General features: G+C 39.8%; 1 pseudogene; it reads left to right on the plus strand.

Moving 5' to 3' along the window:
- The first annotated feature begins 11,141 nt into the window (after nucleotides 1–11,141).
- Nucleotides 11,142–13,030, plus strand: LOC147440924 (sulfite exporter TauE/SafE family protein 3-like; annotated as a pseudogene).
- The last annotated feature ends 1,236 nt before the right edge of the window (nucleotides 13,031–14,266 follow it).

The raw sequence follows: 14,266 nt of genomic DNA on the forward strand, positions 1-14,266 counted from the left end.
TCTCTTGAGTCTGTCCCTCATGGGAATTCAGTCACTTGTGCCAACAATGCCTCTTATCCGGTTCATGAAGTTGGAAAGATTGTGCTTACTGTTGCAAATGGCAATTCCTTCACACTTGTTGATGCAATTTATGTACATGGGATCAAGAAGAATCTCTTGTCTGTATCCGCACTTGCTAGACTTGGACTTGTAGTCAAATTTGTGGATGACAGATGTACAATTCATGATCTCAGTTTTGGTGATGAAATTGTTGCATCTGGCCTTTGATGTCGTGGGCTATATAAGCTCACTTTGTATGACAAGTGTGGACAAAATTTTGCAAATGTTGTTGCAGATTCAAGGGCTATTTCAGATGCAAAACTTTGGCATGCACGTTTTGGTCATCTGAATTTTTCCAGTTTGCTGCGTTTGCAGAAATTTGATATGGTTGCTTCTTTGTCATCTCTTGAAGCACCTGTCAAACATGTTTGTGAAGGCTATGCAATGTTCTGAGTTTCCAAAGGATGGTTCAGTTTGGGCCACATGTAGGTTGTAGCTTGTGCATAGTGATGTTTGTGGGCCCATGCAAACTCCGTCCTTGGGTAATTACCTTTACTTTGTGACTTTCATTGATGATTACTCCAGGCATGCATGGGTATTTTCTCTTAAAGAGAAGTCCGAAGTTTTTATGTGCTTCAAACAATTTTTGGTTATGGCTGGAAATGTCCCGAAATGTACTATGGGCACCCTCCGTTCCGATCGAGGGGGGGAGTATATGTCTCATGAATTTAATGCATTTCTGGCTAGTCGTGGGATGGCCTCAGCAAAATGGTGTTGCTGAGAGGAAAAACAGGTCACTGATGGAAATGGCACGATATATGGTCAAAAGTCAAGCTTTGCCGTATTCTTTTTGGTTTGAGGCCATCATGTATGCCACTTATGTACTTAACAGCTATCCAACGAAAGCTTTGCAGTCTATTACTCCATATGAAGCATGGCATGATAGAAAGCCTTCTATTGAGCAGATGCGTGTTTTTGGTTGTTTGGCATATGCTTTGGTGCCACAAACACAGCGCAAAAAATTGGATGATAAGGCTGTCAAATGTATTTTTGTTGTTTATAGTGCTGAAAGCAAAGGTTACAGGTTGCATCATCTGCAAACAAAACGTATTCTGGTTTCACGGGATGTAGTGTTTGTGGAAGATTTTGTTTAGCCCTTGTTGTCATGTACTAGAGACAGTAATGTAAGCTCACAGGACATTTATGACACTTTGTTGCCTCTTTTCAGTGGTGGAAATATGAATGTAATTTCCAATGAGGCAAATTTATAGCATATGGGGGTTTCTGAAAATGTTACAGATCAGCCTATTACTGATGCAAATGTACATGATGTACTTGATGAGGAAAGGGCTGAAAATGAGTAGGCTAGAGGTATGCCAAAATGGCTGTTGCACACTTTGCATGACAGTAAATTGGATGCATCTTTGTCTAGTCGTACTCGTTCACGCTCTCGCCATGCATCTTATGCATCAGATTGTTATGCTTTGGCTGTGTCTAGCTTACATGATGTTGAGGAGCCTCTGTCTTTTGATGAAGCACAGAATTCAGAAAATTGGATGGTTGCCATGCAATCAGAATATGATGCACTTATAGAAAATGACACATGGACGTTATGTGATTTTCCTCCTGGCAAAAAGGCCATTGGTACGAAGTGGATTTACAAGTTGAAACGCAAGCCGAATTCGCCATAAGGCTCGACTTGTTGCAAAGGGTTATGCATAGCAAAAAGGCATAGATTATGAAGAGACTTTTGCTCCCACTTGTCGTATGACTACTGTGCGTTTTCTATGTGCATTGGCAGTTCATTTTGGTTGGGATGTACATTAATCAGACATTGTTACTGTTTTCTTGAATGGTGACATATTTGAGGAAGTTTTATGTAATGCAGCCTCGCGGTTTTGTCATAAAAGGACAAGAGGACAAAGTGTGCAGATGTATGAAGGCTTTGTATGGGTTGAAGCAATTGCCTCATGCTTGGTATGAGAAAGCTGACACTCATTTGGTTAAATGAGGCTTTCGTAATAGTCCAACAGAAAGCACATTTTATGTAAAGCGTGAGGGTGATGTACTTCTCATTGTGGTTCTTTATGTCGATGATTTGCTGATCACTGGACCAAATGAGAGAAATATTGCTGAATTTAAGGTTGATTTGAATGCTAGTTTCAAGATGAAAGTTTTGGGGATGTTGCATTATTACTTGGGTATATAGTGAAAGCAGTGTGATGGTGGTATTGCCTTGTGTCAGAAAAGTTACATAGAGACATTGCTATGTAAGTTTGGACTTGAGGATTGAGAACCTATTGCCACTCCCATGGAAACAGCTTTGAAGTTGAGTCTACATGCTGCTGGCGATCCTACCGACGTCACTCTTTACCAAACTGTTGTTGGCTGCCTCATTTATGTATGCAACACGAGGCCAGATATTCAGTTTGCAGTCTCATAGGTCAGCAGATTTATGCATAGCCCAAGGTCTAAGCATTGGCGGGCTGTGAAGAGGATTTTTTGCTACCTTAGTGTCACTTTACATCTTGGCTTGTTCTATCCCAAGGGGGGATCATTGCCGCCAGACTTACATGCTTTTTCGGACTCAAATTGGGCTGGTGGTTTTGACACGTGAGTGTCCACAAGTGGTTTTTGTTTCATGATTGGCAGTTCATATATATCATGGTTGAGCAAGAAGCAACCTACTGTGGCCACTTCAAGTTGTGAGGCTGAGTACAGGGCAGTCTTCACAGCTATGGTTGAGTGTGTATGGCTCAGAGGCCTTATGGCTGATTTGGGTGTTGGACACGACACTACCAACACTATCTACACTAACAGTCAGAGCGCGTTGGCAGTTGCGAGGAACCCACTTTTGCATGCTCGCACAAAGCACATTGAGGTGCATTACCACTATGTCAGGGAGAGGCTCTCAGCAGGAGAGATCAACTTGGCTTATGTGCCAACACAAGACAACCTTGCAGATCTTTTCACAAAGGCATTGTCTCGTGAGAAGCTTGAAGCTTTCCGCAAAGCTTTGGGCTTACTCCCCTTTGTGGACCGATTTTGTCCTCAGGGCATGGCACCTCCCTTTACTCATGTGCCAACTCTCGTTCACCGCGTCACTCCAAGGATATTTTGTTACCATATACATGTGGTAGTGATGTGTGTGAACACACTAGGACCGTCGGGGCATTTTTTCCCTCTTTAGGAGGTTTTTTCCCCCTAGCATTGTACATATGCCCATCACTCTTGGGCTATCTATCTTTCCATTGCATACTAAGTAACACACTCTCTATTGTGTGCCTTGAGCTTCCTTCGTCTTCTCCAAGTTGTGTGCGTTTCTCTGCAACCCTAATTCCAACAAAATATAATACATAGATATGATGGAAAAAACAAGCTAGTATATATAAACAATTTATGGAATCTAGAATAGTGTCAGCTATATATAAATGCAAAATAGAAAAAAGAGATATATGAAAATATAAGGAATCAAATGAGGGGACCCTCATTTTTATTGAAGTATATTTATTTACTTCAATAAATATACTGAAGTATATTTATTTACAAGAGATAAGAAAAAATAGCTCTAAGAAATAGGAATTTAGTGAAAGGCAATGACTGATGGTGAAAGGTATTTTTGAGGTTTTTCCTTGGAGTGGATTCTCACCCAAAAATAAGAGAAGCTTGCATGAAATGTTTTTTTATAGAATACATAGGTAAGAAAGGTTATGGTACTAGTGAGTAAATGTACGCTATCGTACTTAGGAAAATAACGCACACCTAGGTAAAAATATTTAAATAAATACCAAAATAATTATGAAAATTCTTTATTTTTAGGCCCTATATACAATGAGATATTTACACACCAATGGGCCATAATATACTTTGGCTTTTTTTTTTTTTTGGGTCAACTAGCCTAGTGACTAGTTAGTTGACGGTTTTAAGAAGATATAAGAAAAGTCCCCTAACTCACACACGCCTATGTACAATGAAAAGGTAAGAATAGCCACAGTGTTTAGATGATATTGGTAGGGTGAGGTAGCTCACTATGGCATTTTCGGATAGCCAAAAAATGGCTATCAATACCATACATAGGGAACAAGTAGACCTTTGACTTTGCAGCACGATGTCTGCTAGAATCAGATTGCCAAGCTTCTGGAAAGGCCTCATCATCTTGAGTGCCTCTCCACAGCAATACCATAATCTCCCCAAGGTTTGCACAAGGTTTTCATATGATGCGGGTGTTGACATCTATGCTGGCAGTGAGCTGCCCTTGCTCTTGGCATTGGCGGCTTTTGGTGGCCTTTTTCCACTTGGTGATTCTAATCCTATGGCTGGTACAGATGGTGTGGGAACCAAAATAAAGCTTGTTTTTGAGATGGGAAAACATGATACCATAGGGATCGATTTGGTTGCTATGAGTGTCAATGACATTGTGACATCTGGTGAAAGCTAGGTTTTTTTTCTTAGACTATTTTGCAACAAGTCAACTTGATGTTGACCTGACAGATTAGGTAATCAAGGGTATTGTGGAAGGGTGTAAGCAATTAGATTGTGTCCTTCTTGGTGGTAAGAGATGCCAGGCTTTTATGCAAAAGGAGAGTATGATCTTAATGGTTTTGCGGAGGACACAAACGTACCACCTCCCGACACGAAGCTCGACTTCTCCCATGTAGGCCACAAACCCTCACCACCCCATATTGGCTTTCTATCTCCTTGTTATTGTGCGAGCATAAGTGGTACAACGAGGGTGTAAGCAAGGGTATTGTGGAAGGGTGTAAGCAATTAGATTGTGTCCTTCTTGGTGGTAAGAGATGCCAGGCTTTTATGCAAAAGGAGAGTATGATCTTAATGGTTTTGCGGAGGACACAAACGTACCACCTCCCGACACGAAGCTCGACTTCTCCCATGTAGGCCACAAACCCTCACCACCCCATATTGGCTTTCTATCTCCTTGTTATTGTGCGAGCATAAGTGGTACAACGACAATATGTACAATAGATAGAGTGCACATCTATTGAACAACATGCAGCAACATGTGCTCATGTACTCACAATCAAAACAATTTAGAGGAGTTGACGCCCGATGATACTCCATAGCACCACACATCAGACACTCGGAGTTGAGCGACAAAGCGTAGCAGGGTGGCATTGTCAAACCTACTACTGATCGTAGGAAAGGTCAAGTGGGCCGCATACTTGTCAACGGAAGAAGCCAAACTCGAGCAGTCAAGCCAACACGTCACCAACCGCCCATGACATCATCTATTCTCTGCATCTTCAGAATGACACCACACACCCTCGTAAACATACCAATATCTCTCTCTCTCTCTCTATGATTTCCAATAGACTCTATAATAATCATAGTTTGTAGCCATTTACAAGATGGTGTCATCATTCAAGCGCTAACTGCCATCGCAACTTTTAATTAAGCAGTATTGATGGGTTCTAACAAAGGACATTAATTTTGTAGCCACTACACATAGCTGACATACTAATTCTGATAAGAGATTATTCATCCTTTCACAATATCTTTTTAATCATGAGCGATATTTATGAATCTCTAGTTCATACCAACAACCTTATCATTGATACCTTTAAGACAGGTTCATACTTTTAGTTCTGTCAAATCCAAAATTCAAAAGTATCAACTTGATTTCTTTTGCTCGATTTTTGTAAGTTTTAGTTAATGTTAAGCTAACCTCAGTGATCTTTATACTGCTTGTTCATAAATTGATGTTATTCAGTATATCTTAACATTTATGACAACTACAATTTGGTGCTCAATTTCTTATTTTTGTCATATTTAGATGACTCATTGTGATACTTTCATTGTTACTTATATTCACATCATTTAGCATCATTGTGTTTCCACAAATCTTAAGGGAATCCAAGTATCTGCCTTCACTAAAATTAACCCAATGATTTTGATGAAAACCTTCATTTTCTTTTCTCCCTTGTTTGGTGTCTAATAATTCACAAAGCACTATACATACCATAATTTGGACTTTCTCCCTTTCTGAGACGCTGTACACTCAGCATATTGTATCAGATTATATGTCAGCTCTCTTGATTCTTACCAATCAAATATTGGCACTCATCTATCATTTAGTACTTGGTTAATTGCGTATACCAACCCTCTCACACAAGACTGGGCCAACACTCTTAGATGTGCCTACTGCTCTCGTTCCAAGAGAAAATACAAGGACCCTTACTCATCTTGGCTAGCTTAAGCTTATCATTCTGCTTAATAGGTATTTTAAGTACCAACTTTCCCAGCATAGTCTACAATTTAGGAAAATATTTGATGCATCGATCCCTATTGCAAACCTATTTACAGTATCTTCAATCCTTTCATTATGTCATACATCGTCTTCAACAAGGCAAGTCCTCCATGTGTCATTAAACTCACTATTTAGTCTTGAATATCTTGTATACTCAGTTTGCTTTCTAGCTTACATGACAATGTTGCTCTCTTCCAACACTTTTTGGCTGTATACTAATTTCCATCTCACACCAGGGCATATTGTTTTTCCCCCTACATTGGTACATTCTAACATCATTACATATACTTTGGTGCAAGTTACTAAATGCACATCTCTTTACCCTGTATACCGATGATGTTTGCGAGACCCCCTGATTCAACTTGAGTTTCCTTCCATTATAGCTCGCCACACACACACAAGTACGTACATTTTCAGATACAAAATATCCTCCAGGTATGTACATCAAATACGCCCTTCTCTTTTGATATTTCATTTCTATGTATTGTCTTCTAGCTGAATACTCAAACACTACTAAGATCATGACTTCTAATTGTATTGAAAGGGAATTTTTACTGAGATGATTTGTCTATAAGTTATGCAGCTACTCATGCAAGCTAAGGTGCTCTGGAATAGTGACCAAAAATTTTGTAAGTACCTTGTTATCCTCCAAAATGGTGTCAAACACATAGTAAATACTTTTCTCCTTTATGTCTTGTCTAGTCCATTGGTCACATGCACACAGATTCGCCAATTTAGGCAGTGTGTCAATGCTCATCAGGGTGTAGATACACAGATTTAGGCAGCACCAGTGGTCCGTGTAGATCTGTCAATTTAGGCAGCACACAACACACAACAGATTCAGAAGTTTACATAATATCAGTGCAGATTCACCGGTTTAGGCAGCACAAGTGCCGATTTGCCACTTTAGGCAGCACGTCAGGTGTAGATTCGTCGGTTTACGCAACACCGATCACAAAGTCATGCTGTAGTGGGCGGCCACCACTGTAACTGGTATGATTTTGTTACCCATGTATAGAAAATGAAAGATATTAAGTTGGATTTGAATTTGTTTGGAATGGAATTGGAGTTGGATTCTCTATCTGATGAATTCTTGTTGCGGCCATATTTATGGAATTTTAATTGATATTAATGAGAATTAACTTATTAAATGATGAGTGTGACCAATGATATCCTGATTTATCAAGATATGACATATACTGCTTATTCTAGTTGTATGGGACACTAGAATAGGTAGTATGTGGATGACGGCAGGCATATGCAATGTTGTTTAGTTTCACTATTTTTATTATATGCTAATTTTTTGACATAGATTTCTAATCACTGTTTTGAACAAGTATTGTTTGCAGATTTTCTATCTTTGCAACTGAGAACAATTGCTTTTGAACGGAGAGGTATGTTATGGAATTGATATTTACCCATTTATTGTAGCTGACAGGTGGCAAAAGCATCAGCAGATAATGGATTATACGGAAGGATATTACATTTTATGTATATACGATTATTCAAGTGCTCTTTATGAGCCTTGGCCATTTATGTCCGGCTGGCCAATTTATACTCATTTTTGGGCATTCAAGAAATCTATAAATAAATACGTGCAAGAGAAAAATGCTCACTCTTGCACAGGGGGAGATTGCACCCAGTGTCCGTCTCATTCTTCTCTCCTCTCTTGCCGTGCCAGGCGTAGCACTCCGCTCTAGGAGGTGCGACTGCGCATGTTCTCTTCCTCTCTCTCGCTCATTGTCTCTCTTTGTTCGCGTACATCGTTGATTATGTGATGTACGAAACGTCAAGTATGCTGATTCGTTCATTTATGATTAGCAGCGTGTTGTTTCGGGTATTTTGCAGGGCAACCACGCATTTCGTCTGTAGCATCCTCAACTTGTCTTAGCTTCTTCTGGGCATGGTGGGCATTTGGGTGCGAGTTGTGGATTGTGGCTTCACAAGTTCGTGCAATGGTATGAAGGTGAGTTATGCCACAGTGACGACGAGCTTTTTGGATGGCAAGAGCCTATTTTGAAACAATAAGTAAGCCTTTAACTGAAGGGACCCATTTAAAAGCTAGTAAAAAAGTTATTCAAAGATTGATTCCCTTTTCTCCTCTATCCTCTATGGCATGTTTTAACATGCCAAAAAGAAATATCCCATGTGAGACACAGTAATTTCTCCCAAACAAAAACAGGAAAGTATCCAATGTGAGAGTATGTACACACTGCCCTTGCATCTTTGGGTGTATATACATGAAAGCCAACTTGCACAACCAATAATCTGTGAAATAAAAAAGGTCCTTGTCCGAGGGTGGGCAGAGATTGAGCTGTAGACAATGCAAAAAAAAGTCCTCAAAGGGACTGCCGTTTCATCTCGAAATGTCCAAACACTTGTTTGAATTAGGTTGGATTCAGATTGCCCGCCTAAGCACGATCCATATGGTCATAGAGATGAAATGGCAAAACTTGATTTGTTGGAAAAAGATTCATACATTTTTGGCCCACCATGCATGCGGGTGGCCTCTCACTCCGGATGATGCACAATTTCAAACACCTAAGCACGATCCATAGGGTCGTAGAGATGAAATGGCAAAACTTGATTTGTTGGAAAAAGCTCCAGACATTTTTGGACCCACCATGCATGCGGACGGCCTCTCACTCCGAACGATGCACAACCTCAACCACCTTTGCAGCACGTAGTGCGGGCAAGGCTTAATCAAGAGACCTCATGACCTGCAATCCGTTTGATCAAGCCATTGGGACCCTCATGCTTGCTATTCTAATCGTTGTAGAATGCGTAGTGTGAGAGAGAGAGAGAGAGAGAGAGAGAGAGAGAGAGAGAGAGAGAGAGAGAGAGAGAGCTCACCCCCAGCTGTGCATGAACAATCTGAACCCGCCCTTAGTTCAAACACTCTAGATCAAAGAGTGTAAGTGCGTTTTGGCGAAAGGGCAGTTTCGTTGATCTAGAAAATGCAACCAAAAGCAGAAGTCCAACCAATAGACAATGTAGCTAAGCAAAGGGATTTCCCATTATTTAAGAGTTATATCCTCTTAATGTGTAGCGCATGCCCACCCGTCCCCAAAAATGACGGACATGCATATACTCAATGTGTATCCAACTTCATTTACAAAAATTTCTTCTCACCCGCTCCTCATCCACACGAAACCCTCCCCCTTGGAAAGGTGCTTCTTCTAGCAATTTTATAGCGCAATTTGCGGAGGATGCTCATAAAGCCTGTATTAACATCATCCAGATAAGTGTGCTATTGTGCATTGGATGATGTGTGCAATCACTTATTGGATTATAAAATTGTTGGAAAAAATAAATACAATTACCTACACCTCTAATGAATTAGGGGAGGGGTAGCCTATGAAAAGTTGAGCATAGGTGAACCCAATCTTATTGATGTGTGTGACGGCGTGCCAATTGGTACTGACGTGGCTGTTTGAAAATAAAACGTTATGCCAACTTGGGTTGATGACGTATGCATGGCTATTAGTGCATTATAATGTGCCATATAGTTAAAAAACTGCTTTTTTTTATATAAGAGTATAAATATATCGCATATCACACTGCTTTAGCAAACCATGTCGCGAGGCATTAATGTAGGGGCATAAATATATCGCATCTCACACCCTTCATCACCTCCATATAAATATCCCATCTCATACCTTTTGGAAACTATATTACATGGAATCTTCTTGGATTCCAAGTTTAATTTACGGGTGTAAGTATGGTTGAATGTGCTCTCTCTCTCTCTCTCTCTCTCTCAAGCAAAGTTCAACAGTTGCTTTTTTTTTATAATATCTCTCTCTCTCTCTCTCTCTCTCTCTCTCTCTCACACACACACACACACACACACACACACACACACGCGCGCGCGCGCGAAGAAAGCAAGGCTCGTGAGTTGAGTTTTGTGTCTGCTCGCTTTATCCGCTTCTCTCTCTCTCTCTCTCTCTCTCACACACACACACACACACACACAATATCCCCCCCCAACCCCCGAGTTTGTTGCGCATGCTACCCAATATGGCTTCTCTTCATTATTGGCCGGTAGGTTGCAAGCTTTTCTTCATTACAGTTGTGTCGTCGACGTATATCATAATTCCTTTTGAATCATGCAGGCTCTTAGATTCAGCTGGAGATGTTGCTTAGGCTCCGTGGTGGGGTTGGTGGGTGCGGGGCTCGGCACTGGTGGGGGCATAGGCGGAGGAACTATATTCATTCCTATGCTAAACTTAATCCTCCACTTTGATTCTAAAACATCTGTTGCGCTCTCCAAATGTAAGTTTTCTTATTTTCTTACTTTCATGCTGCTACATCTTTGACATTCTAATCAATTTCACTAGTCCATCAATTATTTGACAAAAAAAAGGTTTTTACTTTTTTGTGTGTGTGTGTGTGTGTGTGTGTAATTTCTTAGGTTTACATGCTTGCACGTGTGCACATCAAAGAGAAAAAGAGAGGCCAATCTTAAAGGGGGAGAGAGAGAGAGAGAGAAGAGGGGGAGAGGGGTGGGAGTATCGAAAAGCGTCACAAATTAGCATCGATACGATGAAGAACACGTAGTAGTACATGTACATGTTGAGATGATGCAAGGATGTAAAGAAGGAGAGTAAGAGCTTGGAAACAATGTACTTGTTTTGTAAAAAAGGATAGGGAAAAGAGTATACATTTTACTCTTGTTAGAAGTGTGCGCTAGGTCTATGGGATTGTATGCTTTTTTGGGACCAAAATTTCTTTCCAATCACTAGTTTTGAATATTCTGCAATAAATTTAACAAATTCCAATGCGAGCATATGATAAGAATTGTTTATCATAGTCTTCTTTTGTTACTTGTTTTGCAGGCATGATATTGGGTGCTTCTATATCAGTAATATTTTATAACCTTTTTTAAAGACATCCAACAGATAATGTGTCTCTTGTAAACTACCTACTAGGATTTCTATTGATGCCCATGATGCTGCTTGGGATATCAGTAGGAGTCAAACTCAACATTCTATTTCCCGGATGGCTTATAACTGCCATTCTTGTGGCAGTTACACTAGGTAATTTCAATCACTTAATTTACTGACGTTCACTACATATGATTGGGCAAGTGATTTAGAGACACGAATCTAACTTTTAATTTTTACTTAGTGACTAGCTTCAGGGTGCTTCAAAAAGCAAGGAACAAATGGGTAGACGAAACGAACCAAAACCTCCTATCTACACAAGATGGTTTGTTTGTTTTTTTTTCAAAATAAAAAAATATAATTTTTACAGCTTTTTATCTAGTAGAAAATGGACTCTAAGCAAGGTCAAAATTGTGATGATTGTTCAACAGCTCCTCCACGTGAGCGGATTCTTTTAAAGATGATTTCCTCAAATTTGGTAAGCTATTTCTTGACTATAAATTTGGGTGACTAACCAACAATAGTTGATTGTGATCATGTATATATATTTTTAGAGTAAATTGAAACAAAATCTCTCATGGATGGTAGCTTCTATGGTCTTGGTGTGGGTGGTACTTGTCACTCTACAAGTATTGCAGGTATGTCATCTTTTTTATGTGAGAAAATCGCCAAAGGTTTACTACATAGCCAATGAAGGATGTTGTTATTTTTTGATACCCATAATATTCATTGCGACTTGCAGGTCGAAACTCGAACATGTAGTCATTGGTACTGGGTATTCAACTCCTTACAGGTATTGATTATATGTTGACCATGTCGACTTCTTAGTCTAATTATTATTGACAACATATAATGATGTACTTTTGTGCATAATCTCACCTTAGGTTCCAGTAGCAGTTATTACATTTATTTTGGTGGCCAACAAGGTCTACAATGCTTCTGCGAATAATGAAATTGAAGAACTGTTAAAGTTAACAGTCATTAGCGCAATATGTAGCACGGTAGGAGGCACGATCGCTGGCATGGTTGGGCTTGGTGGAGGTTTCATTTTGGGACCACTTCTTCTCGAATTTGGCATGCACCCACAGGTATGTCACACATGTATAATTATTATATTGATATATATGCGTCTTTAAATGATGTTCAATAAACTATTTTTTTTGCTCAGGTTTGCTCTGCAACAGTCACCTTTGTTATGATGTTTACTTCAGGATTAGCGGTTGCTGAGTATTCGATTGTTCACAGGTTTCCTTTCTCATATGGTATACCAACTACATTTGCTCATAAGGATTTTTTAAAGAATTATCAATCATATATTTTCATATTTTTCATATATTTTTTAAAGAATTATCAATTATATTTACCAAATGTGTATTGTATTTGTAACATTGCTTTTATCTGCTGTGGCATTTATTGGAGGTCTTGTGGGACAACATGCCATGCAAAAATTGGTAAAGAGTTTGGGAAGGCCTTCGATTATCCTCTTTCTATTATGCTTTTTGACTTTGTCTAGCACCATTTTGCTAGGTAAGCGATCCTTTCTTATTGGACATATTGGCTTTGTTGGTTTTGAAATTTCCTTCCACCAACACTTGGTTGTTTAGCAGGTGGTTTGGGTGTCAAGAATGCCATCTTAGATTGGAGAGAAGGAAAATATATGGGCTTCACCCATCTTTGTTAACAATTTTTGCACCTGCCAAATCCTCACGACGTCAAATGGTGTTGGTAGGTTGTGAAGCTAGAGTGACTGTTACATCACGTCATCATGAGGGGCTCCATCACAAGAAGATTTAGAAATTTTTTCATGTAGGAAAAGGGAGCCTTTTTCAGTATTTTTCATACAATGCATAACATCATGAGCTTTTGTTCGGGAGGCACCGCATAACTAGCTAGGTACGATTGGGGGCAAGGGACCGCCGGCCCCCCACCGGGCCGGCGGTCCCTTGCCCCCAATGGTACCTAGCTAGGTATGCCGTGCCTCCCTCACAGAAGCTCATGATGTTGAGGTAAGTCATAATGTGGGAATTATTGTGAGAATCTGTTCAAAACTTCTTGTGCATGCAACCATTCTCTCTGTCCTGACATGTCCCCCCCTCCTCCTTCTTCAAGATGTGAAGTCTTGTGACATCATGGCTGAGGAGCTTGGGTTTCTAGCTTTTATTTGGGTAGTGGTATGCATCTCTTCTCTTATGCTTTTGCTACTGGTTGCTTTGGTTTGGGCAAGGGTTACTTGGTGTGAGGATGTAGGCTATGGTGGCTCTCTATCAATCTGTAGTAATTCGTTTCTCTTGCTTTGTATCGGTTAAGGGCTTCTGTTAAAAAGCTCGTTAAAAAGAAAGGAATGCCAACTTTTTAGATCTTGTGAAATCAACAATTAAAACTTCAAATTACATTCAAAGGATAACGTTAAGGTTCTGCAATACTTGATAACATAATATTGGAAAATCAACATTGAGTTCATTCTATTGATAATACATGGTGTATTTAAGTAAAGGCCAAAACCTATGAGTGGAATTCCAAAGATCTAGCAAGAATTTTTGAGCGAGTAAAAAATCGAGCAAATCTCACAAACAAAAGAGAGGATCTTCTATAGCAATAGCAAATTTATACTAAAGCTGGAGAGTTGCTAAGAGAAGTTTGGCCAAAGGAGAACCCCCCCCCCCCCCCCCCCCCCCCCCCCCAAAAAAAAAAAAATCACAATGGTGAGAAGATTATATTAGTCTAATCATAAAATTACAAATTCCTACTATGCTCGTTTTTACGAGCCATGACATCTTCATGCCCACACCTAGATCCATTTAGGTCAGTCATAGTGATGTCCATGGTCATGTTCCACTCATCAGAGTTTATATGTTTTCCAATAGCAATGATCGCCCCCTTACTTTCTTGGTTTATCTCCGTGAACTTAGCAACCTCCATGGTGCTCTTGAAGATTTGACAGCTCCTTGCCTTCCAAACATGTTTGAAGTAACAAAATCTCACGATTTGTGTTCTGATGAGGAGAGCATGGCTCTTAAACACCTCCCCTCCCAAGAAGAGATTACTCTTGAAGGATTATATTTTCTAGGTTTTTTGATCT

Source organism: Adiantum capillus-veneris, chromosome 15 (assembly GCF_014529385.1).
Source record: "Adiantum capillus-veneris isolate H3 chromosome 15, ASM1452938v2, whole genome shotgun sequence".
Lineage (NCBI taxonomy): Eukaryota > Viridiplantae > Streptophyta > Polypodiopsida > Polypodiales > Pteridaceae > Adiantum > Adiantum capillus-veneris.